At 40.4% G+C, this 6,631-nt stretch overlaps 1 long non-coding RNA gene across 1 annotated transcript; it reads left to right on the top strand.

Moving 5' to 3' along the window:
- The first annotated feature begins 3,251 nt into the window (after window positions 1–3,251).
- LOC139435965 (uncharacterized) lies at window positions 3,252–4,821 on the top strand. Its single transcript, XR_011645175.1, has 3 exons — window positions 3,252–3,419; window positions 3,661–3,711; window positions 4,039–4,821. It is a non-coding gene; the product is annotated as an uncharacterized lncRNA (long non-coding RNA).
- Window positions 4,822–6,631: the final 1,810 nt, after the last annotated feature.

The raw sequence follows: 6,631 nt of genomic DNA, 5'->3' as shown, positions 1-6,631 counted from the left end.
ATGCATTACAAGACATCTATCAATATGTGTGCATACCTCCAGCAATGTTAACTTTGAAGCACTTATTTTAACTGATATTATACATATGTATTATACTATTATAAGATGTATGTAGATAGTATAAGAAATGTGCAGAATATGACAATTTAATGGTGGAGGTACACATATTGAAAGATGTCTTGTGATGCACTGTTGAGGAACCTGTGACCAAAGTTTTTCATCTCCGACCTTGTCAGGTATTGAACAATCAATAAATAAAGAACACAGAATTATTAAATATAAAACACAGAATTTGTGTGATTATACTAAATGATTTACAAATAAACACCACTGCATATTTACAACTATACACATGCTGATGTAACGCAAATGTTTCCAACTTGGGATCAATAAAGTATATCTTATCTTAAGATGATCGATGGCTCCTGCCATATTTGCACAATGTGCCTCTGAACCTTGACAAGTGCATGTTTCAGGCTCATCAATGAACAACAGGAGGGGTCACAGACATAAGACCAGCTGTTAAATAAAGCTCTTCTGACCTTAGCTGTCGTGTGGGTATATATTAATGCTGCCCATTATGGGCACAAGCAATTTTCACCCGATTTATTAATTATATGTTTTAAATTTGAGTGTTTCCTATCCCCTAAACCTCCAGGGATGTACACAGTTTAATACTGGCAACTTCTTATTATGGGAAATATGAAAACGTCTTTTAAAACTACAACTCCCAGTAGAGATGTGCCATAGATAGAGAACATGTTGCGAAACACACAATAGCCAGCATGTGTAGTTCTGGGGACGGGGTGGGGGAGGGGGGGACGCGGTGGACCCGTTCAAATCCAGTTTTGGACAGTCTGCCGTGGTTCCATCCCATTTCAAGTGCTGTTCGACGCTCTGCACACTCTCCAATCACAGAGCTTGACGACTATGACAGGGTTTGTCAAGCGAAGCGGAGAGAATAAAACAAAGTTCGGCTATGTTTTTTTTTTCTGCAGGGAGAAATGTGAAGATCACGTGACATAGACGCCAGCCATTGGAATGAATGGTGAAAAAAAACGTAGGCATCTTACAATTTCAGAGGCGTTTTTGTAGAAATACTACGTCCTACGTTGTGGACCAACGTAGTTATTACACGTTTTTTTATGAGACTGGGTTGGGTACACTGGTATGCAGGGCTGCCCCTGGCCAACTTGGAGCCCCAAGCGACATTGTGACATGAGGCCCCCCCCAACCGACAGGAGTGAAAATTTTTTTTTTGGAAACAAAGTAGGCTACTTTGCAAATATAATTCCTGTTTATTATTATTATCAACACAGTTACTTTTGTATACAGTGAGGTAAATGGTAAATGTGCATGTATGTCGTTCAGTATGCGTTTACAGGTGACTACGTCTGCATTTCCTGCCAAATACTAGCCTCAAAAAGATAAAATATAATTAATGCAAATACATTACTTCTACTAATAATAATAATCATAATCAATTCAATAATATAAATACTATATTATTTTATCATAATATAGTTGTAATATAGTCAAGATAAAACATGCTTATGACATGCTCAAAACTGATATTTCTTAAATCTGTATTTGTTAGGATTTGTCTGTGTTAGTATTTTTTGTGTCCTTTTCTATCTTTGGGTTTCCTATTTTATTTTGTAAAGTGTTCACCCCCGTTTCCTGCCTGTTTGCTTTCTGTCGGTTTCCCTCTCTGATTACCCAATTGTGTTCACCTGGTACCTATGTGTTTTCTCCTCCCTCCTCACCTGTCTCGTGTTTATGTGATTAGTCCTGGGTGTATTTAGGTTGTGTGTTTTCTGTCTCTCTTTGTCGGGTTGTCTTGTGTATTGGCTTGTCCTCGGTGAGTGTTCTGTTCTGTATTTGTCAGCATAGCCTTGAAATAAAGGAATTATTTGTACGTTAATCTGCATTTGGGTCCTACCTGCTTCACACACCGTAACAGTATTCAAATGTAGTTCCCTCTGTCAGCAATGTATCAACAACTACACACACATTTCTATCAGTATTTCTCTGTGTTGTTGACATGATGATGACTGTTAGGAGTTAAGGGGAGAGGCTGAGCATCACCATGAAATGTGCAAATTGACCTAAAAATGAATAAAAGGGGAAAAAATGCTCCATGTTTTTTAGGCTGTAAACTTTAACTGTTATGTAAGCCAACTAGACAGACAGTGTATCACTCTTCCTCCTCTACATTAGCAGATAAAAGGCATAACATACTTGAATGAATGGTAAATAAAGAATGCTGGAAATAACTGCATCTCCATTAGCCTATATGCTCTGCAGAGACTGCCTTCTTCATGTCGTGAATTGCAGCTGAATTGCTGAATTGCAGCTGATGTTTTGATGCAATTTGACTTATACAACATTCGCAAGTTGTACATTTGACTCATACAATAACCCACCTTCGAGTGATGCTCTAGTTTCTTCATGTATTGTTTTTCCCCCTCTTGCTTGCGCCGGACTGAAACTGTCTTTTCACCGACATCTCTTCACCTGCACTAGTGGCCGAATCAAAGCCGTGATTGGTCAGATGTGGATTCATTGCAACGGTGTCGGGTTACAGACGTGCTCCCCTTGTCACCTCTCACTCTCGCGGGGGGTGCACACAGCAGCTGAGGCCCTCTGGGCGGGGCCTCATGCAGCCTGCGTGATTGGCCTGTAGGGAGGGGCGGCCCTGCTGGTATGTGCAGTGGCGAGCCGTGACTTTTATACCTAGGCACTCTGATTTACAGCCATGCTCCCTTTCTCTTTTGTCCACTCAAATATACTTGGCCCTTTGTCTTTTCCATGTGGAAAATGGCAGCTGCATATTCTGCATTTCTCATCTGGCTCCCTGTCTGCTCATCTACAATGAGAAAATGATATTAATTACTAATAAACATGTAAACCTGACAAATAGTCCCCCTAGCCATAGTTTAAACAGTCTGCCCTCTTTTAACATTCAGCTTGTGTGTGTTTTGGTTGTCTTTATTTCCAGGTAGAAGAGGACCAAGAGCGAGGAAGTAAGACAGAGCTCTTAAAAGGCCAAACAGTGTGTTTGGCCTTTTATGTGTATATATCATAGACTGTATATATAAATGGACGTAGGGTCCGTGACGTCACCCATAGGATTCTGCAGAGTTGCCGTGAAGCCCTTAGTAGGCGGAGTCGGCCACTAACGGCTCGACAGCGAGGTCAGAGTCTAACTCCCGCCTGCTCCAAATAAGGGCAAAGAGGCGGTGCTGAGGCGGAGCCGAGGTTGGACAGGGCGGGACCTGCTGCCACCGAGCGTGACGTTCCAGACCTAGCTCAGGCTAAGAAGCTAAGCTAACATGCTCTATTCAGTATTAAGCTAACAACCTATGCTAACAACCCAGCTTGAGGTCACTGCTCCTCGTTCCCGGCATATTCTGAAGGTAAGATACCCTGTAACTTTACAAAACTTGTTCTTTTGATTTAAATGTTCTTGAACCTACACTATACAATTGTTTTTTAAGTGCTTCACCGTTTTTCAAATATAAATGTCATTTGTAACTAAACTTTGTAAACTAGCAGAGATATGGCCAGTGTTGCGTGAATTAAATGTGATTAATGAAATATGACTGTAGAAAAAGAAAGGTGCTTTTATATTGATTAAACCATTTTTATTTATTTCAGCATTAAAAAAAATGAAGATGGCAACCTCCTCCACGCCAAACTGCACAACCTGTAAGTTGATGGTCCTGGCTTACTTTACATGACTTCAGATGGTTGACATTACACACAAACATACTATACATATACATGTGTGCACAATTGTAGATAAACAGCACACAGTATATAAATATATATATATATATATATATATATAAACTGTGTGCTGTTAATCTGTTTTTTGAGGTTTTGCTCTCTTGTTACTTTTAACCATACAGGTGTGATTTCATAGTTATTTTGCATGTTATTGTCAAAGGAACAAAATGAGAAACCCTTTATAATTGATTTGATATTCCTCATGATCTGAAGCATTTGTTGCTCTCATTTATTTTCCTCCCATAGTGACTGTATGGATAATCGGAGACAGCTATGTCCGGCATGGAGCCCAGAGAGCTACAGAGACCATCGGCAGCAACCTTGGCCTCGACCTGCGGGTGTACTGGTTCGGTTGGGGTGGACTGCGCTGGAGAGGTGTCCTCCCTTTCTTTTCCTACTCCCTGCGAGGAAGAGCAGTCCCGGATGTCCTCCTCATCCACTGTGGCGGCAATGACTTGGGGGATGTGCCCAGTGTTCAGTTGCTGAACCAGATGAAGGAGGACCTGCACCAGCTTCACCATCGGCACCCTGGCATGAAGATCATGCTCTCCCAGATGAACCAGAGGCGCCGGAGGAGGGCTGGTGCAAATCCTGTCAAAATGGACAAGGCCCGGAAGTTTGTTAACAGTGTTATGGCTACTTTTGTTCATAGCCTAAATGGTGCCATTGTTGACCACTCCAACATTAGACATGACAGTCCTGGGCTGTTTTTGCGAGATGGAGTTAATTTCACCCCTTGGGGAAATGATATTTTTTGTAAAGTCACTAGCCAATTGCCTGAAAGACCACCTCCAAAGACTGTGAACTGCTAAAATGTCAGTATCACTGTTTTTGGATTTGGCCTTTAGAGTATGTATTCTAAGGCCCTTGCTAAGCCCAGACTGTCATGGCTAATGTTGAGTTAGATATTACATCTGTAGCCATAACACTGTTAACATGGCTGCTCTTCCTCTTCCCCACATCCCACCCCCCCCTCTTCCCCCAATGGACTCTGCAGCTCTCCAGGCCCATGCTGGGCATGGCTGTCTGTCAAACCTTTTATTTTGTATTTGTTATGATGTTTTTTGTTATTTTATTTGTTAAAATAATTATGTATTTATGTAAATATTGAAAATAAATTCCATTCATATTTTCACTTCTTTTGTCTACTGCTTACTGAAAATGTTAGCTATCACATCCAAATGGGACTATCAAATGAAAGGATAAGCTTACCATACAATACAGAAAACATTACACATTAAGGCTCAAATCTTTTCCCAAGCCGGAGCAGTCTGAAAAGAGTCCCAAGTTTAAAAACACAAAATCTTGACAATGAATACTACACTGTCATTTGTCAGTGACAATGCAAACAACAGGAAGGTCTCCCCTAGTCCCATGTATGTTGGCATCAATGTCATAAGCATACCATAGAATGTAATTATGAAGTGCAATACCCACAATCCCTACAGGGTCGTACCGTCACAGAAGATAATACCTTTTAGAGAGTTTCTAAATTGTTCAGTATGCAGATAAATATTTGTTTTACAATAGAACATTTTTTCTCTATAAATGTTCCCACATGTTGTGAGCATCTACTTTAAATCTTTTGTCAACAAATAAAAAACATCTTAATTTCCTTTAGGACAACATTTTGTTCATAACACCACTACATTAACAATAAGCATAGGAAAATGATAACTGTCAACATTTAAGATTGTGCTTTTACTCTTTATTTAATCAGATCTATTTACATTGAAAATGTGATAAATACACAAGCCACATTGAAAGTTACATCTTGCATTTTATGAAAAGTAAAGGTTTCGAATCATTGTATGACTTAAAGGGATAGTGGAAATCCGCGAATGTTGGGTTTAACTTATGTATTTTTATTAAAAATAAGCATAATAAACCATTTTTTTTTATTTCATGCGCCTAGTTTCATTTTATTTTCAATTTTACTGCTCCCGACCACGCCCTCTCAATGAAACGAAATACTTCGGGAATCTTCGGGTGATGACGAAAACAAAGGAAGACGGGCACAAACATTGGACGAGGCACGAGTATTTTATTATGTTTTCTGGCTGATTTAATGCATCATTAGCCTGTACCATTGTGTACAACGCCATTTATTGCCTGTCGATTAGGCGACCGGAGGCCTCGTCATCCGATAATCCGGTACACAGTGTCGAATGTGTACACTACAGTCATCATATAGACATGATAGACTAACAGTACTGTGAGTACAGCCTACACTTGACAGGCAGCCTGGCTAGCCTAGGATTAGGACCATACTACGTCAAAAGACCGATTGGCTCTAGCTGTATATCATGCTAGTATACAATTCATTTAAATGTATTCATGTAATTAATGCCCATAAGGCTGTTACATATACAATAATAAATGTGACAAGATAATTTATGTGAACCTGACCCTGGTATGTTATGAAATGTACCCTACATGCAGTCATCCTCGGGCATAGCCATAGGCCTACAGTGCATGCATGCCAACTTTTGCAATATATAATATAGCGCCTAGCGTGAGCTATGCTTAGGGACCTACCAGTCAAGATTATTTGTGCGTAGGGGTGCATCATCTGGCGCCTGGTCCTGGTCATTCTCGCCATTGCCCATGCCGTGAACTAACTCCATCACCTCGGGCTCGAACAAATAAGGACGTAATGGTCCATCGTCTGGCTCAATATTCTCACCATCGTCGCTTACTGAACCGGATTCAGATTCAGTTCCTAAAACTACATTTTCGCAGGAAAGCCGAGAGGATGTTTCTGACTCGCTATCATCACTGGATACCTCGTACAATCCTTCTTCTTTGTCTGGTATATTTGCCCTTCCACGTTCATTCT

The sequence above is a fragment of the Pseudochaenichthys georgianus genome, chromosome 21 (assembly GCF_902827115.2).
Source record: "Pseudochaenichthys georgianus chromosome 21, fPseGeo1.2, whole genome shotgun sequence".
Taxonomy (NCBI): Eukaryota; Metazoa; Chordata; class Actinopteri; order Perciformes; family Channichthyidae; genus Pseudochaenichthys; species Pseudochaenichthys georgianus.
The sequence above is the reverse complement of the archived record's forward strand: the minus strand, read 5'-3'. Positions and strand labels throughout refer to the sequence as shown.